At 47.8% G+C, this 25,813-nt stretch overlaps 1 protein-coding gene across 6 annotated transcripts in view; it reads left to right on the top strand.

Annotated features, from left to right (window-relative positions):
• Rbp6 (RNA-binding protein 6) overlaps positions 1–25,813 on the top strand; it is a 553,757-nt gene that overhangs the window by 120,730 nt on the left and 407,214 nt on the right. The window lies entirely within an intron of this gene.

Raw genomic sequence — 25,813 nt, 5'->3', positions numbered from 1 at the left:
AAGCACTTACATTTTCAACGGCAGTCAGGCTTATTACTTTTTTTTTTTTTGAGCGTATGGCAAAGCGTCAGAAGCCGAGACTACTTTTGTCAATAACAGCACCTTACAATACTCCAGGGTTACCTCACAGTTGTTCATAAAGGCGCCGCACTGTTTTTCTATGGCAGGCTTAATTGCACGCTGCGAGCCCAGAAAATATTTTAAAAGCAATTATTCTGCCAACAATCGAAAGCTTATATCATTTACCATCAACTTGTGCATAACAGTATGCCTCACAATTATAAAGATGTCCCAGAATCATGGACTTGATATACACGAATAAAGAAATTGGCAGTAGGAACGACAAGTAGAAGACGCTCTCAAGAGTGCAGCCACGTAGTATATATATATATATATATATATATATATATATATATATATATATATATATATATATATATATATATATATATATATATATATATATATATATATATATATATATATATACGCTCCTTCTGCCAATACGCTCCTTCTGCCATGAATATATATATATATATATTCATGGCAGAAGGAGCGTATTGGCTAACATGCCGAAATAAGGAGTCGCAATGCGACTGGGATACTAGAGAGGGTTGTCTCGAACATGATTAGTTGTCGATAGTTAAAACAGGGGTTGCCATGAGCACGCCGCGGTAACGTATTCGCTGTCGACACATCGTATACTCAATTACCATAAATGATTTGGGGCGAAACTCCATAACCAGGTGAGTTGTTTCGTCCGATAGTTAGGCTTGCATTTCTCGTCACGCAGCTCGTGTAGTATGCGGATCGACATGGCAGCACATTCAGAACTTCATGCCGGCGCCTTTGTAATGACAATAGGAAATTAACTCATTAGGCCGGCGAATCGGTACGCATGGAGTCCAGAGGCAGAACGCACTTCTTTCGCACATCTCTGCAGCGATGACCTGCATTACGAAATTCGTGCGATGAAGAAGTAGCTTGAGACACGTAGACATATGGCGACGCATCTCAAGAATGGGAGTAATGATTTAATTATTCAACCTCGTTAGGTTGGCTGTAGTTTCTTCGATGCTTTGGATAATCGCGCACTCGCGGCTAACCTGCTGACAAGCTATTCATGCTTATTGCTTCAGTGGTAGCGCAAACAGTATTGACTTTCCATCGAATGTAAAACGTAATTAAGCTCAAGCGCCATTACTTTAGCCGCACAGTGGGAGGACAGCTAGGTAAATTAGAAGTTACCATGGTGCTGAGAAAGATGAGAAAGCACAAGGATACAGGGAAGACGGAGAATGGGATGTATTGACAGTGCCATATAAACAAGCAACAACAGGTTCAGCTTGTAGTGGGAGCTGAAAGCGGTGGAGTCTGGTGTGTTTTGGTTCGCGAGGCCGCGGATAATCGCCCATGGTACCGCAATAGAAAGGAGCAGCAGTAGGCATCTTTCCTGCAGTGGTCCCGAGTTGCGCGGAAGAGAGATTTTGCGGACTAATCGTCTTTGAGCTGCGCTTGTGTGCTCGGTCGTCACCGCTTTTCCAGACAGAAGTCAACGCGGAATCGGCGTTGCGTATCCACGCCGCTACCGGCCGGTGCACATGCTAACGTGCAGTCGTCGCGCGCACTTTGCAGAGAGGTCACGGCGCTCGTATTGCGCCTTGCACGCACACTGCAGCAGGATTGCGCGCCTGGCCGCGCTGGCCGAAGTACGAGCGACCGGGGAGGAATGATTGCTGCCCCGCTGGCGAACCGTGTCCGCGTGCGCCCTTGGAAGTCTGCACTTTGCAGACAGTCACGCGACAGGAAGATCGAGATTCCTAACATCCGCGGCAACCGCTGTCGCCTGTGTACATTTGAGATCGCAAAAATTACCAGCTCATTGCTAAGTAAATTTTAAATGAAGTCTTAGCTTAACAAAAAACTGCCGGCATTTCCACCAGGTTTTCTTTCTTGTGAAATCCAGTAGCCCGTGATGCTGTCTCGGGCAGAAAAGACCTATTCATTAGTGAGGAATTTGTAGTTGGAGAAACAGAACATTTCCCTCGCCGCCAATTCAGACTCTTGACGTAGTCTCATGGAGTCGCATCGTTTAATTTTCCGCGTTAGTTGTCACCCTCGTCTTCCTTGTACGTCAATTGAAAGGACGTTAAATGAAATGTCGTGCGTTAAAGGAAAGTGGCAACATGGGTCAGAAGTTTGAGTACATTTGAACGCGTAATATACGCAGTTCGCTTATAATATTTGCGCCTTTAGACTCAGTGTACTTGCGGAAGCAGTAAATGTTCCACTTTGTACTACATTACGGTAGCTATATTTTGCGTGAGAGCAGTCTCTTTGTAATAAGAAACGGGTCGCCGTCTGTCTTCAGAGCAACTTGAAAGGAAGTTACCGCCGATTGCGCCCCTATGAGGCATTAATGCGCGCGGATGCAGTTTGTCAGCTCGATTTTGTTTTTGTTCTTAGAAATCAGATGTAAAATAGACCTTTTCATTCAAAACTCGTTTGTCTAAGGTTATTGACATTTAAACCGAATAAACGGTTGCTCGAAAGGACTATAGGAGTAATCTGCAAATGCAGCTTCTTCAGTTTGGCTTTGTTTCCGGGCATAGCTTCTAGACTAGGATGGCTTTTTTACCATATTTTATAACTTGGCCAGAGCAAGATATGGAACCGATCTTTGTTTGAAAACACCGTATGTGGCTGCGCTCACGCCAGTGCCGAAAGCTGTTTTATCTCGCATAAAAACTGTGCCATGGGTGATTTCAACGAGCATAGTGAGTGATGTGCCTTACATATGCAATGACTATGACGTTGATGACACATTTGGTGAACAACTGTTCCGCGTATATAACACCGTCGCATTCCGCTGGCCCTACAAGGCGGCCGCGGCAGAACCGAGTGAGTTGCATCTGTTAACGCCACCACCACGTGACATGGGCCTTGAGGGTAATGTTATCAGCGACACGTTGCGCCAGTACAGCTTGCGGTAGATGAGTTCGTCTCATGCAATATGAAGTCAGCAAACTCGCTGATCAGCGTGAAAAGTGCCTGCGCACCATCAATGCGCGCACACGAGCAGCGGTTGTTAGTGAAGGACGATCATCGCGAGGGGTATTTGACGGCGTGTGCGGCGGGGGCAACGCGGTTTTCGTGCGTTCCTCACGCTCGCCGATGACTGCCTGCTCGACGCTGTCGGTGTGTGAGTCAGAATTGTCGTGTCCGTGCTCTGTACCGTGCGGCACGGCACGCATGTGGAGTTGACACAAGCGACGGATTCGACCACTTCGCCGTTCAGCACGACACATGATTCCTTTTTTCCGTCTAAATGCTCTGGTGCGGAGCAGGCGCGGAGGTTTACACAGAAATTGACAGATTAAATGAAGGGAGGCAGACAGATATAGACCGGGTAATTTTTAGGGGTAGATTACATTTGATGAGTTTACATAGATATGATATATGTTTGACTGGAACTGGTCAAATAGCGTTTTGAGCTTGGCTAACCAGATCTGTATGAGGCTATGGGACCATTCGGATTTTCATTTAGCTATATACGGATATTCTGCAAACGTTGTACGGCTTTCGTTCGGGTAGCAGGCGAGGCCCGCCGAGATGGTTCCGTAGTTGGCGCACTTTGCTGCTAATTATTAAGGAGGCGGGTTCGATCTCAGCCACAGCGGGAGCGTTTCGACGGAGACGAAAAGCTGGACATCCTTGTAGTGTGCGATGTCAGTGCACATTAAAGGACGCCCGGTGGTCGAAATTGCCCGCGTCCACCACTACAGCATCATTCGTATCTGGTGTCGCGTAGGGAGGAATCTTTTTTGTTTTTTTTTTTGTTTTACGGTTTATGCACATTTAGGCTTAAAAGCTGAGAGAGAGAAGTCGATGTGGCCCGGTTACGTGGACTGTACAACAAGTCAGCCATCATGTCTGTGCTAGATCATAATGTTGAGATGAGCCATCAACTAAATGTTAGTAATCGCAGTTTTAACTTTTGATATTGAAGGGCAGTATTATGCTGAAAAATTGACGGTTGTCAACGCCGAAGGTGAGCACAGTTTATAAAGTTCCTTGCTCGCAATACCCCCCCCCCCCCCCCCCCCCCCCCCCCAGTTTGAAATGAAGAACATCAAAAAGGCGCTAAGCGCTTTGAAAGTGTTTTTTCACATTGCACATTTATAAAATGACGTCCCTGCGCATGTTAATGTTGCCATAATCATTTTAACTACTTCTATGCCATCAGACACGCAAATGGCGCATGCATTCGATGCTTAACTAATGCGCGCCACGCCAATATATAGATGTGAAATGCAGTAAAGCCAGCTCAACAAGCTTTGAAATGCGCATTTTCGATGTTCGATATTTTACATTACCGATGAAGTGATTTAGAAAACGGAGCTTATCTCTGATGTTGTTGACCTTCAATTTCGCAATATTGCTTCTTAAAAATTAAAACCAAGAAAGCTGGTCACTTCAAGCTAATTAATAATCTAATAATTGAGCTGTGCTTACTCTCTAGCGATGAAAAGAAAGGCGAGGAGTGCGGTGCCTACGTGCTCCGCTGTTCGAATTTCTTCTCGTACTTATACTTCGATAGCAGCAAAACACGCTAGAGTCGTTCATGATTGCAGTGAACGACTCTGTAACTGGATCTTGTAATAATACTGGTACATGCGCTACAACAAGAAATCGAACTAACCAAGCGCGTAGGTAGCACGCTGTTTTTTTTAATTAATTAATTAAATAATTAATTAATTAATTAATTATTTATTATTTATTATTTATTTATTTATTTATTCATTTATTTATTTATTTATTTATTTATTTATTTATTTATTTATTTATTTATTTATTTATTCATTAGCAGCTAGAGCAGAGTAGATGGTGGGCCAAAAGGCCGGGAACCCTTGAAGGCGGCTGCCTTCGCTGCCCAGGCCATTATATATACAGCTGCCGCGATGCCGCACTGTTGGAATTTATGTCTATTGCTTTTGTAGACGATGTCCGCCTTGCTGTACAACTCACCTGCTGAGGCTGCAGGGAAGCACCTCTCATGTTTTTGTTTTTTAATGCAGGTTGGTTAACGTCAAAAAAAAAAAAAGATCACCACTGTAGCTACACATCACACATGGCTGCGCTTGGTTTGCCGTGAATGTGAGAAATTAGCCCGTCGACGGTTCGTCTTTGCAACCGCATACGACGGCACTCTAACGGGTGTTACTAATAAAGATTCGCTCTGCTTTAGGTTAGTCTAACATGAGTGAAAAGTGGGAGAAGATGCTACTCCGAAGCTGGCTGGGCGAACCGGAAATGCAGTCTCAAGAGAAGTGTTTGAAGACCGCGCCGAAGGGTGGCACAGGTCGTGAATTTCCGCCACTGAGAGGCGCACAGGAAACTGCACAAATCCGCTACGCTTATTGAGCGACGCAAGCAAGTGCAGCCGGGAAAAAAAAAAAAAAAAATGTCAGAAAACGTTGGCTGTTTCAAATTGCATACCGTAACGGACGACGGCGAGGCCGCATGATTCTCGTCGGTCACGTCGGCGCTTAATGCGAAGCAGTCGACCTTTCGGCGGCACTGACCAAGGAGAGCTAACGGACCACGACGTGGCATGGTTCGTGGTGGAACGAAAAAAAAAAAAAAACAGCCAGCAAAAGAGGCTGAACTCCACAACAAGAACATTCCGGAAGCGAGCGTCGAGTCGCACCACAACACTATCATCATCATCATCATCAGCCTGATTATACCCACTGCAGGGTGAAGGCCTCTCCCATATTTCTCCACTTAATCCGGTTCTGTGCTACTGCATCCACTTGACCCCTGCGAACTTCTTAATCTCATCCGCCCACCTAACTTTCTGCCGCCCCCTGCTACGCTTTCCTTCCCTTGGAATCCAATTTGTTACCCTCAGCGACCATCGGTTATCCTCTCTTCGCACATGTAGTGCGAAGAGAGGATAACCTATGAACTATAGGTTATCTATGAACACTATGGAACACTATATAGGAACACTATGAATTATAGTAAACTTTTTTAGTTTGATAGCTCATAAGTTAGTTGTAGCTTCACTGGCAGACATTGCTTCCTAAGTGTTAACTTCAAGCGGTCGTTAGCCGAAGTTGTTATTCCCAGTTCCTAATCGTTCGTCGCTTGGACCATAATGCGAAGTTGTCTGTTTAACACATTTTCAGGTTTGGCGCGGGACTTCTGTGTTGTGCCGTCGGCCTCTCTAAAGCAACTTAACCTTCCGAACTAGAAACAAAAATGTAAAAAGAAAGGTAATGAGTGGGAATGAGTAGGAAACTTTCGGCTGCATTCCACTGCTCTTAAAATGCGCATATCTATAGCGTGAACGGAAACATCAGCATCGCCAGTATCACGTTGTTGAATATAGCTCACTAGTGCGTCGGATTTGGCTGGGAAGTTAGTTCAACTGAACTCGCACTGTAGACACTCAGTAACTGCTGAAATCGGAGAGTTTATACAGACGGCATATTTTTAAGTGCGAAAAGTTTGAACAATTAATACAGGTCGTGCACCGTGACTGATTCTCAGTGAAACCCAATTATAAATTGCACATGTTTTGTGCATGAAGATTTTTTTTTTATATATATAAATAGGCCAAGGTGTCGCGAGGAAGGATACTGGCCAGTTGAGGTAAATTACTCGTACGGCCGCAAAGTGGCACGCTGCTCATCGGACCGATCGCCGCCACTGGAGAAAAGGCTGTGCAAGAGCATGCGGCCGCCGGTTTCTCTCTCCCTCACTATCTTAACGTTAGCTTTGTCGCCGGCTTTTCCGTCTCCCGAGGGAGTTCTGTCGCTCGAGACCATCTGCGGCGGCTGCGGGGACTCGACTTCCTGCACGTCGGCCGGCAGCGACGTCTTCCTAGAAAACGCAAGCGTGGTAAAGCAGAGACAGGAGCACCGTTGCGCGGCTCGTTCTTGATGCAAATGCTGCGAAGACAGCGGCTGACGAAGCGAGGCGTTCCGAGGGGAGGAACACACGGACCTCAGGGCTGGCGTCGGCCGGATGATTCTCGCCTCCTCCATTCTCCTTCCTTTCATCCACCCTCTGACTTTGGCTCCTGCTTTAGCACACGCTCTCTTGTAGCCGCGTAATATCGTGCGCTGGCGACGTCTTAGCGTTCCCCTGACGGATGGTTTATTTTCTGAGCTGATCAAAGGTGGTCTAGACCGTGCGCCGACGCGCTGTGGAGTAGAGGAACAGGCGGACTTTGCGCTCGTTTCTCTGTTGTTTCTGCGTCGTGTTACGTCCTACCTTCTTGTGTCACCGTCAATGTGTAACTCATTTAATGTTGTAGCTGCCTAATTATGACTGGAAGCTCCTACCACCGTTCATGCTCAGTTGCGTTCTTTCTCCAGTTGTCTTTGCGTCTTTTACGGCACCCATTTTTCGTCCGTGGCGGTAACACGTGAGGGCGCATTACTGAACAGCGCCTCTCCCTGGCGCTGTTGAATTGGTGTCCACACACACCGGATAGTTCCTTGCTGCTTTTACTCATAGGGGTGCGTTTTAGAGATGACCCTAGTTAAACCGACTCTTAGTAAGCTTAGAACGATTTGCGTAACTAGGGAAGCGTGCGTTGGCATCGACACGCAACCTTACACTACCATTCACGTGATACATGCCGAAGGTTCTTTGCAGCGGCGATACCGCTCTGATCGTTGCTTTCTCGCATTTTTGAACCCAGAAGAAAGCCACGTTCGTTGTAGAAGCCCGAAAAAAAAAAAATTAAATAACGGCCGCTTCCCCCCCCCCCCCCCCCCTCTTCCCACACACTTATTCGCTGCACGGGAGGCTAGTAATCATATGTCTACGGAGCTACCTTTAAGTTAATTCGTGTTGCTCAGTGATGCCGTCACGCTTCGCGGCCGGTGCTGTTTCCGGAAAGGTGAGCTGAGTTCCAGTGTACAAGAAAGCGTAATCCCATTTGTAGTTCTTGCATTGACGGACGGAAGAGCGCGGTACAGGCTATGCCGCTAGAGTGGCTTTGTATTCAAATTTAGGACATTATTCACGCCGAGGCACTCGCTGCTTGCGGCGTGCCTCCCTTGAAGAACATCGACCGAGAACATGGCATTCTTTTGTTCTTTACGATTCTTATTTTTTTTCCTACTTCCGGAACTAGAGGTCGCATGCATGGCGAGCGCCTCCTTAACCTTAATTGATAGCTTGCTTCGTGGGGTTTAACGTCCCAAAGCAACTTAGGCTATGCGAGACGCCGTAGTGGAGGACTCCGGAGATTTCGGCCACCTGGGATTCTTTAACGTGCACTGACATCGCACAGCACACGGGCGCCTTGCTTTTTCGCCTCCATCGAAAAGCGGCCGCTGAGGCCGGGATTCGAACCCGCATCCTTAATTGAGAACAGTTGTCGAGCTCGAGCGCCGTAACCGCTGCGCCGCCCCGGCGGAGATTAACCTTATTTGAACCGTCTGGTATATATATATACATATATATATAGACATGGATTGCTTGTTACTAATGGGCCAGAGTTAAATTCAAACAGGGTGTCACACAACTTTCCCGATTATCTATTTTATTCCAACAGTTTCGGACGGTGGACCGTCCTTCTTCAAGGTAGCATTGAGTATGGAGAATAAGTCTGCACATTACGCCACTGTTAGGAGAGGGAGAAGGAATTCTCGCTCTCCGTCTTTGGAGAAGCAAACATTACTGAATAGATAGAAAGGGCGAAAAGCTCCAGTTGATTATTGGCTGGTGATGCAACAAAGACGGAGAAAGAGAGAAACAAAACAAAACAAAAAAAAAGGGGGGGGGGGGGAGAGAAAAGGGGCAAAAAGAGAAAGTGGAGAGCCGACGAATGTTACATACGCGTCGTGCTTCCACGAAGACGGCACTACAAGCAAGACAAGTCTCTCTCGAAGGAAATTTCAGAATAACATAAAAAAATTTAAAAAATGTAAAAAAGAAAACAGAAAAAAAAGAAAAAAAAAAGTGAAAAAACAGACAACGCGAGCATGCACACCAGGACGGCCCGCTTCCCAGCGGTGCAGGTGCTCAAGAAACCGTTGGGATAAGAGTTATGTGTTCTAGACGGAGTTGTTCCACCCCGCGGAGTTGTTCCACATATATATATATATATATATATGAAGGAAAGAAGCCAACAGTCGGCGAGCCAAGGAAAGCTTTGGGGATGGTACTTTTATGTCTTTTTTTTTATGTTTGCTTAGATAATCACAAAAATTAGTAATGTAATCTGTTTAGGGGAAAGATAATTAAACACAAAGTAGAAGAAAAAACAACGTGCCGATGGTGGGAACCGAACCCACGACCTCCGAATATCGCGTCCGGTGCTCTTCCGACGGAGCTACACCGGCCGCTGTCCCCCCTGCTACTTGCTTGGGTATTTATGTTGTCTGTATACGAACCTTGAGAGGGTGGCGCTGGTGAACACGGGGGGTGGGAAGCGCTTGCATTACGAAGGCTGCAGTGTAGAGAAAGAGCGGGTGTTAACGATGCCAACGGTAGCGCCGTGTATACCAGGGATCGTGCTGACGTGTCCATACGTCATGCCAACGTCACACTTCAAATGGGAGGCGTGGATAAGTTTCCTTAATCGTGTTTGTAGGTGCTTCTGGATGGACCAAGTGGTGTAGAAACTACAGAGCAGCGACGTCAAGACATAGGTATAAGGAGCCGCTGCGAAGCACCGTAAACACGGGCCCGCTGCGCGCTAACACTGTGTGTACCACCCTTCCGCCGCCGAGTGTAACCATTTACGGAGCGGTAGCGTAAACAATGCCGAATTTATTACAATTCTCGTTTTGCTGGCGCGCAGGCTGTATGTTATGAACTTGCTTGATGCTGGCCGCGTGAGACCATTTTCTTTGTGACCAATACAGATTCCGAACAATGATGATAATAAAAGCGGCTGCTGTGCTGTGAAAAATGACACATGCTGCCTTTGTGCTCAGTCCGCTTTCATGCGAACCTCCGGCATGCGGTACAGACATTGTACGGAAAAGCAAACGAGCAAATTAGCAATAATAAATGGTTAGGAAAGAAGGTATTGACGCTGTTAGACCCTGGGCACTGACTTTGTCATGCCGACGCTTTATGCTGTTTGCTCCATCATGTTCTTGGTCCGTTGTTTCAGAGCTTATTGCGTTATGGCGTGCGGCGGTACACGTTCGCGTCTACGCTGACCGCGATGAAAAACAACGCGCGGAGAATGTTGCATCCAGCGGTGGAGAAGGGGAAGAAGGAGGAGACGCTACAACCGTCGGCGCGAGCGCGCTCGCGTACTTTCTTTGCGGCGAAGCCAGCTTCATTAGCCAGTTCACCTCGTTACCGACCAGGTCCCGCCTCGGTGTGCGGTCGATTCAATTCTTCCGCGCGAATTAGTCGCGCCGCAGCCGCTGCTGCCGGCCGCGGCTACTGTGCCTCATCCTCCTTGTCCCTTGCTTTCCCCCGACGCTTTCTCCCAGCATACGGCGGCCGTTTTACGGCCACCTAACTGCCCGCACACTCGGCCTTACGTCTGTCTCGTAGGACCGCTTGCTAACCCAAACTGGACGCGTTTAACAACCGAGAAACGGCGCCTTTCTATATTTCTATTCTTCTCGCCCTCTGTCTGTTTGTTTCTCTCTCTCTATTTTTCTCTCTCTCTATCTCTCCATCTATTCCTTTCCGAGCGCATCTTTCTACTGTTTCATCTCTGTCGTAACAACATACTCTGGTCTTGCAACCTCCATTCCCCTTTCCCATACGCCTTCTCCTCCGAACCCCAAGAGGTTTCAACATTCGTGCTGTGGGTTTGAAGGTCCTATTTTTACTATTTCCGCCGTCGGATTGTGCGGCGCGCATCTAAATCTCGACAGTGTCTAGCTTTTCCTCTTTCACTTTGTTATTTAGCACGCGTTCGGAGTGCAACCCGCACTCCCGGAGAGCGGAGAAGCATACTTGAATGGTGCCAAGCGGCTTTGCAAGTGGTTATCTTTGTTACTGGCTGCTGCCTGGAGGTATCGGTTTTGATAAAGGGAATAAAAGCGCAGGGTTTCTTCTTTTCTTTAGCTTCCCTCAAACCCAGAATTCGATATATATCTACACGCAGAAAAGCTGCTTTCGTTCGTTCTGTAAGGATAATGCAAAGAAATAGAGCCGAATTTGGGTGTTGTTCTGGCCTTGAGCCTTTGTTCTAGAAGAAAGAAAAGTAAAATAGAGAAAAATAAATACGACGTGCAACACGTGTAAAACAGTACACGCGTGTGGGCTGCGTTCAGTGTCCCCCAAATAAATGCATCTCTTTCGAAAAGCCTAGTTTCCCAGCCCTCACACCCACCCCTTCCTTTTTATTTTTTTTTTATCTCGTTACACAATAACCCCAGAATTCCTTGCGGGCCACGCTTGAAAACGACGCTTTGCGGCTCAGCGTGGGGCGCTTTGGCATTGATCTTCTTTGCCGATTTTTTTTTTGTTTTTTTTTTTTTTGCTCAGCTGGAACCTTTTGTTCGTGTTTTGTTTCCTTCCAGGCAGCCGTGGAATTTCTCTGCATAGAGTGAACAGCGAGGCGGAGCAGAACGTAGAATTTTTGACAGCGCCTTTTCGTTTATCACGCGCTCTGGAGCATTCCACTTCATACAGTGGCGCATAGCAGCTATGGCGAGGCATACTTCAGGTTGCCCGCACGTACTTATTTGGTGCTATGGGTTGCCGAGCTATGTTTAGAAAAACGCCTGACGGCCGCACTATCGCTCTCGCACTTTTGAATATTTACTACGTAAAGTGAACTCTGGGAAATAGCATTTGGAGAGGGAACCGCCGAATACTAACTTTCCGGCCAACGGGAAGGCATGCGGGCATCCCACATTCACAGCACCACATATAGGAACTATACACAGTGCACTGTGTCACAAAAAAAATGGCGCAGCGCTCTGTGCAGGTTAGTTCGGGTTACACCTATTAGGAGCGTCACGTTCTAAATTGTGTTTTGATATATAGCAGGAGTGGTTGGTTTGGTTAGTTTACGGGACTAAACGCGTCATAGTGGATCAGGTAATGAGAAACTCCGTATCGGAGGGCGCCGTATAATTTCGACCACTCGGGTTCTTTCACGTGCACTAACATTGCACATTACTCGGGCGCCTCGCGTTTTGCCTCCATCGAAACGCGGCCCGGACCGAAGCCAGATAACCCAGCTCAGTAGACGAACTCCCTAACTCCCTAACCACCTATCCACCCCGATGGTATCAGGGTTTGTTGCGGTGAATTGTCGGTGTAGACGAAACCACAAACCGTATGTAACCAACTTATCACATACAAGCTCTGCAAGGTGAGCATGTTGACAAGTGTCCAGGAGTTATCAAAAAAGGCAGTACTGGACGTCAATTAAAAAAGAAAAAAAAAAAAACGCGCTCTCAATAAGAAATCATAAGAGTTCATATTCGATGTTAAAACGTTTGCATTCATAGCGCAAGGAAGCAGCGCAACAAATATGCGTCTCGAACAATGAACAGGATGTACTACGCGTTACAAAATCATACACGTAAGTAACAAGCGAGGATATTTTGAGAGAGTTAGAAATATACTCCATTAATCGTTGTTGATGAAGTACCGCGGTTATAGCGCGCCTGTTGAGCTTTGATTAAATAATATCCTCACCAGTTCCTTTCTCGAGGGTGATGAAAGCTCTTTTCAGCGGAGATGAGCAGATCATGTTTCGTTGAATGTGACCTGCATCGGTTACAAATAGGAGGAACTGGTTTTCTGACATTCAAGTGCTGATCGGGGCTTGACGGAAGCGATAAATTTGTAAACATTTTTATATTTAACGAAAAAGATAAGTAGAGACACTCTGACAGGCGACGGCGGGAGTGGTGCCGGAAGCCAATGATGCACCGTTTCACGCCAAGTTCTTGTGCGGACGGTGTCGCGAATTGGGGCCCCGATTACTCAGCCACAGCTTCTTTCGCACTGCACGGATTTAAACTTTGCGCAGATGGGAGGGGCGGGAGCGGCGTGTGTGTACGGGTATATACCTAACTCGGCGCTGTGCGTCGCTGGGCGCTCCCGTTTTATTGAGAGACAGCTTTTGTCGCGAATGGTTTTCCACGTTGACGTTGTCATCCGGAAGCGTTGGCGGCCGTCGTCGCTTCTGCCGGAGTGACGGCTTATTTTGCGCGGCTCCATTTCGGCGAGCGAGCGCACGCAGATTGCGTCGTTTCCCGACGCCATTGTGGTCTCACGTCGCTCTTTTGTTTCCAACTGATATATACTTTTGATTAGAATGCAAGAAGTTTGAACCACAACTAATCAACGTGGTCTTCCACGTAGATTAACCACGTTTCAACGTTATGACAACGCAGTTCGCACGTAATGCGGAGTTGTGAGAAGGTGCATGGTGTAGAAGACATATAAAATATGGTGAGGCAACCATAAAAGAGAATAAAATAATAAGCCTCTGTCCTTAAGCTGCTCAATTTTCTCCCTGCTTTCAGCTATCGTACCCAGGTAATACTAATCAAAAACTATTTAATGGCTCTGCGCCGGTTAGTAATGAGGCAATGAGGTGTGAAACTAAATTTTAACCTAAAACGCCTCAAATGGTATCAATTGCTTATACAGCGTACGCCTGTGATCAAATACTGAGACTCGTCTGTTTTTCTTTTTATTTTCCTGTTCCTTTGCGCCAGCATCGTCGCTGGTTCTCCGTTACCGCTAGTGTAATTTCTGCCTTTCACAATCTTAATGGAAATCTGCTCCAGGCAACTGCTTCAGCGCTATCGAGAGACACGCTTGACGGTTGGGACAAAAATGGAGAAACAATAAATGTGTCTTGCTATTGTTGTCCATGTTCTAACAGTCATCTGGAAACGGTTATTTTCTTTCACGCAGTCCACTGTCTTCTTTCGTTCTCTTCTTTTTTTCTTTTTCTATACAGACATCCGTCGAGTGAATGCTAATTGTCCCACGTCCCAAACGGGCGCGCTGTATAAACCCTCGTCGAAGGACGCTTGTCAACGCAGCCCGGGGCTTGCCGTGACAAACGACGCGGCTCTACCAGGCTTTCCGCGACAGTGGGCCTAGTCTTCTTTTCTAGTTTCCAAAAAACGGGTCACGCCTCACGGTCATCTGGCTGCCAGAAGGTTTACCATGCACGAAAGCATCACGACATTAACCCAAAAGCCTAGATAAAAGTATGTGGGTTCGCCTGTTCGTAGAAGAAATACCGAGGCGGGCCTCACTGAATAGGTATACCCTCAGACGCGAAATATCGCAAAGAAGTGCCGGGGAGGGGAACCCGATAAGGCTCGTGTACGGACTGCTCTATGCAAGCGAAACAGCGAAGAGAGGCGAGTACAGGCTTGGCCTCACTGCTCGCTGCCGTCTCCCTTATCGCCTTAACGCCTAAATGAATTGCGCGGCCATTAGCGAGGATAATGCGATTTCGGTTGCCCCCTACTTGTAAGAAACATGAGCGCCGATCAAAAGCAGGCATGTAATCTTTCTGCCTGCCGATATCTGTCCTTCTACGCTCGGCTACCGCAACGTACTACTTTCTCCCGCGCTTGCTGAGAGTCTGACGACGGCTCTTTATTTTGCCGTGTGCGTTGTGTTATCACAGCTTTCAGGCTGTAGACAGAGGCGCCCGGAAGTACCTTGACTTGGCGCAGCGGTGTGTCTTTTGCATCTTTCAGATGTCGTCGCCAAACGCGAGGGGCTGTTCAAGCATTTAGCGCGCTCTCTGGCAGTGGAGTTTGTGAGTGAAGTGAATCAGCTCATGAAATAAATTGTTGCAGAATTGCTCGGAATTTCCTGATGTTGTTTTGCAACTTCATTATTTTTTTCGTCTCGGGAAGGGTTCCCAGTGCACCTAAAAAAGAAAAAAGCGGTACTGCTTGCCGCGGATAATTTCAATTGTTGCTATTTATACGCGGGCTTCTATAGTTTCACACATCGCGGCCGTGCGTCGGCTTTGGCAGGTCGTAATTCAGCTCTCCTGCTCTGGGAAGAAACTGCGTTTTATGAGCGCGCGCAAAAATAAAAAAAAAAAAGAAAGAAAAGGGAAAGAATGTGGCTTATGCACGTTTCATTATATTTCCGCGTTCGATGTATCAGACAGCTTTTTTTCTTCCTTTTACACATAAAAGTAAATTTGATTGCAGCTGGGGTAGCTAATGGCAGCAAAGGATACGAATTGTAAGCATGCGTGGGACTATTTTACCTGTTTTTTGTTATTTGTTTTGCTAGAAAATACCCCTTGAAATTATATAGTTTGCGCGATGCTTAGTGTGGAGATCTAACTGCAGGTCTAAAAGCGAAGCTCTGCGAGCACGGCACGCTTTAGTTAACGGACTATTCGTTCGACCACGGAGATTTGTGACCGCGTTTCGATAGATGCGAAACGCAGGGGCCTGTGGTCTATGCGATATTATATATAAAACAATTCTGGGTGGATGAAATTTTCTAGAGCCTTCCACTACGGCTGCCCTCGTAGCCTATGCCTGGCTTTGTTACGTTAAACCTTATACACCAGCTAATCAATCGACCATCAATTTTGACACGAACAGCTCTGTGCTTTAGCTACGACACTGCCATCTGTGTGGTTTCCCTTTTACGGTTGTCATTTGTGTACCTGAAGTTAGTCCTCTGCTTTAATTTGGCACGTAAAGCTTCGTCGCTTGACTTATTTCGCCGTGTAGCTAACGCTCGCGCTTCGAGACGATGGAGAAAATCAGCGAGGGATGCAGGTTTGAGGCCACGTAACATACTTGCTGTTCGCCCGACGCGCTTTACTTCCGCCCAAGATTTTCTAATCTTGCGCAACCAACTTCCGGTTTCTCCTTGCGACTGCGTTGAAAGCTTTTAAAACGGCGAACATGGCTCGCGAACATTTCAGAACGCAACCTAAACGGTTACAGAGGGACGGTAGATTATTTTGGTGCCATATTTTTAGAGGAAAAAAGACAGATACAAAATGGATTTCAGTGATTTGTTCAAAAAAACAAAACAAATTAGGCTCAAGGCATTTCAGAATGCAACCTGAAAGGGGTCACATCACTGGGGATAGATGATAAGAAAGTAGTAGGCGTGCTGTTAACGGTTCGTTGAAAAGAAAGGCTTCAAAGGTGTCAGTAAAAACCTGATTCACTGATTGAGAATTCAAAGCCACGATTAATTTGGCCACCAAGTAGCGGCGGTGTTTAACCGCATTCTTACCTATTTGCACAAGTGCACGCGTATTTCCGCTCATGCACAGAACGGAAGTTTGCTCGCCAGCCATTTTGTGGTGCGCGAAAGCTGTTGGCAGCATGCACTGCGTTAAGCGAAGAGCGCTGGTTGCTCTGCGGCTTGCGCACGAACTGTTCGAAGCTACCGGTCGGTGAAAGCACGCGAGGCCCACAGAATTTGGGGCACGGCGCTTTTGTTCGTCGAGTCCCCCCTTCCCATCTGACAACGGGGTAGACTGAGCTGGCTGTGACAATGGAGCTCTCGATTAAAGCTGCACTCAGTGGCACTGTTTTGGTGATTTTAATGTGGAACCTATCGCGACGACCTCGCATTACTGTGGCGCGTTCGCTAACTATACAGATCCCGCGTTTCATCAACACGTAGCGTTCTCTCATCAATATACATTTGCATTTTTTCTGTGTTCTGGAGCGGTTTTAAGCTTCAATTAACCAATGTTTGATGCCAGAAAGGAAAACTTGGAAAAATATCGCTGACGTTAAAAGGAACGATATCCGTGCGTATAGCTGCTTTAAGAGAGAGCGAAAAAAAAAAGGAAAACAACGCCGATTTGAAGAAGCCGACATCTCGAAGCAAGAGGATTGATCATGCCTGGTGGTCTACGTGCTCTTTCAGACCCTTCGTCAAAGTAGCGCCGCGTACCGCTCGACTCAGAACTGCAGCTACGTGGCGGTACTAGCCTCCCAATTCGCACTCCATGCGGAACACGGACCGCCCTGAGACCCTCCCCCTCGCCGCCCGTGACCGCCATCGCCACGCCAAATGTCACCTGGACAAGCCTGGTTAGTTTGGAGTCCGGCGGGGACGTTCATTCTCCTTCCTCCGTGGTTGCCCTTCAGTCAAGTGGAACACGGGAAGATGGCAGATGAAGGGAAGGGAAAAAGAAAGTGCGTTAAAGCGTCGCCTTGCGTCAATTTCTCCTTCCCCGAAGACGTTGAGCCTCAGTACAAAAAGCGTCCATGGGCATCGATTGGGATGTCCTTCGTCGCTCTGGTCTGCTGCGAGTGTCGTCATAACTTTGCACGTTAATTTTTGTGCCCCTCAACTGCTGTATACGAGTGGGAACGTCACGGTCTGGTGTACATTTGCTGATTTTCTCCAGTGAATTATTTCTTGCTTAACCCGTGCATTATTTTTGTTGTTGTTGTTGTTGTTGTTGTTGGCGGTTTTGTAGCCAGAAGGCGTTTTAGGAGCAGTTCGCGCACCGTCGGACCCGGAACGAAGAGTCGCCGTAAACGCCCCCGCTTTTTTTCGCAGTCGAAAACTGCAAGTCGCGTCAGAACTAGGAGATCGCTCGTGCTCTGGACAGTGACGAAATTAAAAAAAGAAAACGCACGTGGAGGATGGAGACTATTTTGATAATTTTGGCCTGCGGCAGATTAAGTCTTTAATATATAGCGCCACTCCGTTCTTGCGGACGTATTGCGGGGATTTTCAAACAAAACACGCTCCAAAGGAAGCATTTCAACTTTGAAAACATAATCTGTTGTCACTTTTACTACGTTCGCCGTCAAATTGTTCTCACGTGGACCGCAACGGGGTCCTTTTTCTCCGCCGTTCTCTATCTCTTGGACGTCCTCTTTCAGTGCGCGCTGGCCTAGTCGGCTTCTTTCTGAGAAGAGATGTTTACGTTTCCTCTCCCTTAAGCTCCCTCCCATCGCATTCATTCAGGAATGCTTATTCTTTTCCAGCGTGGCGGCACGTCGAAAGGCGGCGGTGCCGATTCAAAGTTGCTTTTCAGTTTTCTCCTTTCATTCACGGTGTAACGAAACAAAGACTTCGCAGGCTCTTTCGTCTTTGCCGGTTCCGTTCTTTTCACTCTCGCTGCGTTGCCATCTCTGGTGTTTTCCTGCCAGTTCCGCTCTCTTTCTTGCATCTGGCAGCAAACTCGTGTCCTAGGTGCGCGCTTCTCCACCCCGCGCTTCCTTCCGCCCCGCAGTGCGCCGCATGATGCTTGCCCATTTGTGTGCGTCCTTTGCTCGCTATGCGGCTTCTTCCCATCCCATGTTTTTCGACCGTCGGCATTCTTGTTTTTTTTTTTTTTTTTTTTTTTTTTTTTTTTTTTTTTTTTTTTTTTTTTTTTTCTCCTCCTTGCGCGATCTACTGCCACGCTGGCCCGCGAGCAGCGCGTCCGAAGCAAGCGGGGAGTAGTGGTTTGTTTTGGCTTGTTTCTCGGTTCGGCGGTTGCTGGAGCTGACGCTGGAGCTGCCTTTCCTCCGCGTGCGGCGCGTTTTCTCTGGCTGCAACGGCGTCGCATTTATCGTTTTTCTCGCATGCGCTGCCGCGCTGAGAGAAGCCTCCACTCTCGGATTTTCTTTCGCCTCCCTCTGCGGCGGTGCACGCGTTTCGATTTTTTGTTTTGCTTCCCTCTCTTATGTCGCGCGCCAAAACCGCAAGTAAGCAGGTTCGTTTTGTTTCGGCGCACCTTAGCATTTTAGGTCCCTCTCGATTTCTTTTGTTTCTTTTTTTCTTTATCATAGTTTCCGTACCAACCTCCTCGTGCTGCTGTCGTGGGCTAAAGTTGCGGCTCTCCGTGTGACTGCTGAGGCGGTGGCTGCTTTTTCGCATTTAGTCGAAGGTGACTCGATCTTATTGGCGCAACTTGGCCAAATAGCGCTGTGGTTAACGGGACTTATCTGCTCGGTCTAGGGTCTGGGATTCTTTTCCATTCTCCCAAAGATTTTACCGCACAGAAGCCGAGCACTAGGCAAAGGAGAAGCTTGCGTCCGTTTGGAAACCGTGGATACTGTCGGCACTGGGAGATCGATCCCTGCACCTCCCGCATAACCGGCGGATGCTTAAGGCACTGGCTAGGCCTCCTCTACGGTTTTAGTTAGAAGGTTTGGGCATGAGAAAATTGACCGGAGAATTATGGCTGTGTCATAAGTCAATCAATCAATCAATCAATCAATCAATCAATCAATCAATCAATCAATCAATCAATCAATCAATCAATCAATCAATCAATCAATCAATCAATCAATCAATGTGTTGAGTGCCCCTGCTGTCTTAGTAACTACACTGAAAACCAAGGGCCTCATCCAAGGTCACTCACTGGCTGCGGTCTTGGGTTCAGAACTGCCGTCGTTTTTTGCAAATTATGTGAGTGACGGCGCCAAAATGTAGCGACCATAACTTTCAAATCAACTTCCCGCTTCATAATTGCGGGTAAGGTCGCAATCTCGCTCGCATAAAAATAATAAACGAATACTGCAGTGTTTTTCCCTAATCCGCCGCTCTTGCCCCTCTGTTCGTACAGCCTCTTCTCAGGTGTTACTGTAGGTGCCCTCGCTGGTCGCCCCTACAAGCAATGAACGCGGCCGTTCGATCGCCTGCTACTTTCTGTCCTCGCTGAAGGCATGCGACGGAGGCCTTGAGCTTCGCATAGAAATATCACAATCTTCTCCTCCCCGTTCTTTCCAGCTCCCTTTGTTTGCCCCGGAATGGGACTGCAGAGTTGACTCCCCTCGGTTCATTCGGGCTTTTTCTACGGCGGTCAGCTGGCCGAGCACGTAAAATAGGCAGGCGTGAGGAGCTGCATTTTTAGGCTCAGCCGGAGAGATGTCTACTTTGCAAAAAAAAAAAAAAAAAAAAAAAAAAGAGATCGTTTAACGCATGATGAAGTGCTACGTTAGCCGAAGCGCTGATTAGGGCTTTTCTGCAGTGCATCCCAAGTGGCTTTCCGTCTAAAGCACGCGCGGTGCTCGCTGCTTCGTTGTCCCAGCCATCTAACACGCTAGTTATGATTCGCTGGCATTCTGGTCAACTCTGTCCTCTACAACACGCCAATGCATCGAGCATAACGTGCACTTTAACTCTGCTTCTGGTTATTCATGGCAGCGGAATGTGAGCGACTGACTTGTGCTGCCGCCGCCTGTTTCACGTTCTTGCGCTACAAATTAAATTCATGTGGTCTTTGAATGAAAATGAAAATAATAGTATTTCGCTGTTTGCACGGGCTCTTTCAGCGTGATATATACTGCAAGCGCAGCTGGCCCTCAGGCCTCTGTCAGGTTGGGCCTCCGGGAACCGTTTCCTTTTTTTCTTTCTTTTTTTTTTCTCGCGAAATCCTTTCGGGGCACGTGTAACCCCCGCCCGCGCCTTCTCGTAACGGGTCGTTTCCTCCGGTTGCCTAAGAAGGCAGTGGCGGGATTCGAGAAAAAGGCCTTTGCCGCCGCCACGGTGGTGCAGGGCCGCTTCTTTTACGACGGCTTCGTCGCTGATCGTCGCCACGAGGGTCTGCGACGGGGCGGCCGTGTCAATTGGAGCCACTCGTCGTAAAGGAACGTGGCTTGGGGAAGCGACGGCCAAATTTGCTGCTGCGTGGGGCGCGCTAGAACAAGGGTGCGGGCCAGCCGTCCCTCTCCTTCCCATCCGTTCCTTTCGCTCCCGTTCCTTCGCGGTGGAGCTAGCTCCCGCTGCAGCTTCCCGAGGCGCCTGCTTTATTGGGGACTTGGGAGGCCTGCTTTAAGCGCGCGAGTGTACTGTGCCGTTGCACGACAAGCCAGGCCGAAAGAAGAGAATGGTCGCGGCGGCCTCCGCGAGATAACAAGGCGACGTTCGTCTCTGTTATCCGATCGGCAGGATTTTTGTTAGGTATCACATAATCGCCACACACTGCAGCACGCGTGTGCAGTGAGACGGGGTGCTTTGAAACGAATGGGATGGCTGGGCACTCACTACTTAAACGTGGAAAGAAAGCCGCTGGTGGTCATTATAGAATAGAATAGAAGAAATGAAGTGGATGTCGTAGTCAGAGAGAGAAGATTTGTGCGAGTGTTTTTGTAGGCGGGAAAAAAAGAAAGAAATAATAAGAACCGAAACGATGATTAGTAGTATGAAACAAGGCCACCGTGCGCTTTGACTATTTTCTTCAACTGCTTCAGCGAACATTATCAGTCTCTTTAACGGCATAATTGCTTACAGGTTGGCTTTAGTTGTAAGTAGACGTTTTGTTTCAAATCTATTTCATTTCAGTGGTTTCTCCCACTGGTCTGTGTCGACGCGCTGCGCGTATTTGGCGTCTTCCATCGGTGTACTGCAGAGCGGCGATAGCTCCCAAAATCCGGGATCGGAGGCAACAAGGGCGGCACATTCCGCACATGGCATTGTGTGTCGGTGCTTTCGCTGAATGAAGGAGGCAGTTTTTTGAAGCAGAGAAGATAGAAAAAAGAAAATAGAGATGAAGACAACACAATGAAGCGCGTTGCTCTAGCTTTCAGGGCTCAAATGTAGGCGCATTTCTAACATTGTCTTTGGTCAAAACAATTTTTTAAGGTGTGGTTGGCAGGAGGCTAGGAGATGGAGAGAAGGGGGGGGGGGGGAGGAAGGCTGTTGTGTTTCCGAACTATTGTGTAATGTACGTTCGGCCGATTAATTGAAATTCTCCCATTGCCATACGTCTATTCTTTTTTTTTTTTTTTTCTGAAGGAGAGAAGTAGAATCTTGCACCTAACAAACAGCCACGTTCCACATCCAGCACGAGCACCTCTGTGGTGTTCCTCATGTGCTCACTAGAGTTTCAGTAAAGCGATGCAGTTTTGTTTTTCCTCTTATCATGAGCGAGCCTAATTCACCAAGAACTGTCCGATTTGTCCCCACTGGAATTTGGAGTCCTCTTCGAAGTCGCTGGATCGTAAGGGTTCATTTCCGTCGTGCAGCTTATCTAAGCAATGCCACTGCATTCGATCGTCGCAACTCTTGGCACAGGTCGAAAGGATCGGAGCGCGAATTCTTTTCCTGCAAGCAGAGCGCAGGAAGAAGGTGTGAGACGGGAACCTAATGAAAAATGTTTAGGACTCATCATATCTCGCTGCCTTCATTTTGCCTGCTTTTACGTTCTGCACTCCTCGGCAGGAATCCGGATGTAGAGGGATTATCCTTCTTCGTCCAGCCTATTACGGCAAAGCTGTCTCATCATCGCCGACGGCCCCCGCAACCCAGATTCGTCTTTGTTTGAGAACTAAGAGAAGCCCTGTCGGTCTATAGTCAGCGAATGTCGCAGCCCGTCTCTTCTGTCCCGACTCGCGGCTCTCCCACGCCAGCTAGTTGGCGCTCTTTTTAGTTATGTTGTTTCTTTCCGTCCTTTCTCTTTCTCTCCCGACTGTTTTCATTGCATCAGCTGCCTCACGTCGTAGTGGCTAGCGAGTTTATTGTTCTTTTGCGCTTCATTGGCTGCAGCCCTTGTTCAACTTCCGGTTTTGTCTTTGTCTGAAAACGCTAGTTCAGCGCTCGACGCAGCCGAGAACGGAGTTAGGAGCCCTTATTGTTTCTTGCTCGTTCACACTTTTTATCAGAGGCAACCTGAGATTCCCGCGACTGTCTCCTTTTTCGAAACTTCATTTCCTTCCGTTTCTTTAAAATTCTTAATAACTTTTTGAATTAATGGTTGTAAAGAGTTCGCGGGAAATGCGTGAAAGGCGGTGAAATATCAGATGTAGCTTGTGTGCACCTGAACAATGATCTCAACAATGTACTTGAGTTTGAAAAACGAGAATATATTAATTCAGGATACGGCCGTGCCGACACATTTTAAACCCGTCTGGTGGAGGCTTTTCATATAGAATGTTTGCTCCTCTGCTAAGTTTTTTCACAGGCTGATTTCGTCAGCCCTTGTGATCTTTTACGCCGATTCGAGTGTCATATGCAAACAGGGAAGTGCGGAAAATCAGAAGAGTAAATTTTACGTCCAAGCATATTTGCAACGCACGAGACCCGCTCTTCGTTCCGTGTGATCACCCCGTGATCCGCGGTGACACTTTCTCAGTTTTATTGCGATCGTCTGTTTGTCGGCTTGCCTGCAGAGCGCCAAAACAAACGAGACTACTAAGCGCATACCTGTCCCCATAGAATGGTTGTCGTTTGATAGTGTCTTTCCAATTGCACAGCACATTCCCGACCGCCTTCTCCGCCTTTAATCGCCCCCAGCCGATGATAGCCGAGTCACGGGGGAGATAAAGAGCTGCGAAACACACACACACACACACACACACACACACACACACACACACACACACACACACACACACACACACACACACACACACACACACACACACACACACACACACACACACACACACACACACACACACACACACACACACACACACACACACACACACACACACACACACACACACACACACACACACACACACACACACACACACACACACACACACACACACACACACACACACACACACACACACACACACACACACACACACACACACACACACACACACACACACACACACACACACACACACACACACACACACACACACACACACACACACACACACACACACACACACACACACACACACACACACACACCACACACACACACACACACACACACACACACACACACACACACACACACACACACACACACACACACACACACACACACACACACACACACACACACACACACACACACACACACACACACACACACACACACACACACACACACACACACACACACACACACACACACACACACACACACACACACACACACACACACTAGTGTTTTAGTGAGTGAGAGATAAGTCGACCAAAAATGCAGGCAGGTAATTTAGGTATTTTTTGTTAGAATTCTCATTTAGTGCGAAGATTGGGTTGCACAAACTTCCTGTGGCCATGGACCTGGCGCGTTGCTGGTTCAGCTGTACATGTCAAATGGCCGCATGAAATGGCAGAGGGTTAACCTTAGTTAAACATAATTGTAATGAGCGAAATCACCCTCCGCAGTGGATCAGTGATTTAGGCGGCCTGCTGCCGAGAACAAGTATCCGGTTTAGAGCCCGACCGGTTCGAATTCGCTGTGATTGTTTTTTTTTTCTTCTTTTATTTCTAGCGTGAAAGCACTGCTAGTTATTTGTCACTGGACTCTCTCTGTTGACTAGCGAATATGAAAGTCTGGTCGGGGAGACTCACGCTTTCGAGTCGGACTTAGTTTGAATCACCTGAGCGAGGCTGTATAGTTGCGACTTCACGAAACAGCTTAGCCAATCAGAGTCACGGCACACGTAATTAGACGATTTTATTGGGCTCTGACCCTCCGGGTTAGTGCTTTCGCACCAATAATACCGCTTCCGCTTCACGGCAGAAATACGCTCTTTTTTTGCGGTGTTCTACCCGTCGGGGTAGAACACCGGGAGAGACATGTGCGCTTGGGGAGAGGGACGCGTCAGCAGCTGGTGCGGCGTTAACGATACTTTTGTCAAGCGCTGCAGTGAGCTGCTTGCCTATCTGCAGCTTCTAATTTCAGACTATATTTCCTGAAACCTTTAAATAAATATCTGTTTAAATAATCCTCATTAAATAATATAGTGCACAATAATCCAAGCCACACTTAAAAGCCCTCAGTTGGTGTTACGAGGGCAGGACGCTTCTTGGCTTTTGAAACCTTGCATAGACGAGGAGGAGGGAAGGCAGGAATGATAACCAGAAATGGATTGCGGTTGGCTACCCTGCTCTGGGGAAGAGGGATGAAGATATTAAAACGAGGAAGGCTAATTAAGGGGCGAGGAACATAGTCGCGGATTGTCACTGAAGGAGTCGTTCTCTAGATGACAAAAACAGCGCCTAGTAGGTTTTAAACCCTTAGTTAAATTTAGCTGGGGCACCTTGTAAATGCGCGCGTATAATGTTGTGCAACCTCGCGCGAGAAACACGTCCAGGGGTTGGAAACCAGGTTTTTGCGCTCTTCCGTCCATAGGAGAACTGCGAGCTGCACATACGAGTACGAACTCAATGCTCTCCCCCTCCAGTTGTGAGCGTTGAAACCGCGCCTCTTTCGCGCGCGCTGCTGGTATTGGCTTGCAAACGCTCCTCCGTCCGCCGTCGCCGCCGAGCGTGTGCACTACCATGGCTTAGTCATCTAAACCCGGGAGGATCGCATTAAATCCCTCGGCTTGGCGCGTAAAGCAGGTGTTTATTCATGGCTGTAGCCTTTAATTAGCCCTGCTCATTATCGGAGCTCCTTGGCCAAGTGGATGCGTTGCCCTTATTCTCTTTCACTCGCTCTTCTTCCACATTCGCTGTTTACTTTTTTCCCCCTTTTTCCACTGACGTGGTAGTCCTTGCTTGCCGCATGGGGATGGCGTTGCTGTTATTGCGACTGTGTGGAAAACTGCGTGCCGTTCGTTCTCCTCTGCGCTTCCGGTTCTTCGCTCGCCGTCGTCCGCGTCCGCGTGCCTTCTCTGGTAGCTCCGTTCCCTCAGTGGGTTTCTTCCGGTTGGAAAGAGGCAGCAGCTGCGCCACGCTCAACGGTCGCCACGATAGTCACAAAAAGAATGACTTTTGCTCGTACTCGTAGTGCACCTTCAACCCCCTCCCCCTGCTGGAAAGGAAAAGCGTAAAGAACGGGGGAACAGAGAAAGAGAGAGCTGCTTTCACGTCGTTCTCATATGGGTCCTCTCGCGCACGCGTGCCGTAATTGGCGGAAGAGGTGCGTAATCTGCCCCAAGGCAATTAGCGCGCGACCGGTATGGTCGGTCGATAGCACCGCGAGCGGAATTTTTCTTGTTACGCGTGGTAGCGTTGTCGCCAC

The sequence above is a fragment of the Amblyomma maculatum genome, chromosome 3, assembly GCF_055883805.1.
Source record: "Amblyomma maculatum isolate TAMU_Amacu chromosome 3, ASM5588380v1, whole genome shotgun sequence".
NCBI classification, from domain to species: domain Eukaryota; kingdom Metazoa; phylum Arthropoda; class Arachnida; order Ixodida; family Ixodidae; genus Amblyomma; species Amblyomma maculatum.
The sequence above is the reverse complement of the archived record's forward strand: the minus strand, read 5'-3'. Positions and strand labels throughout refer to the sequence as shown.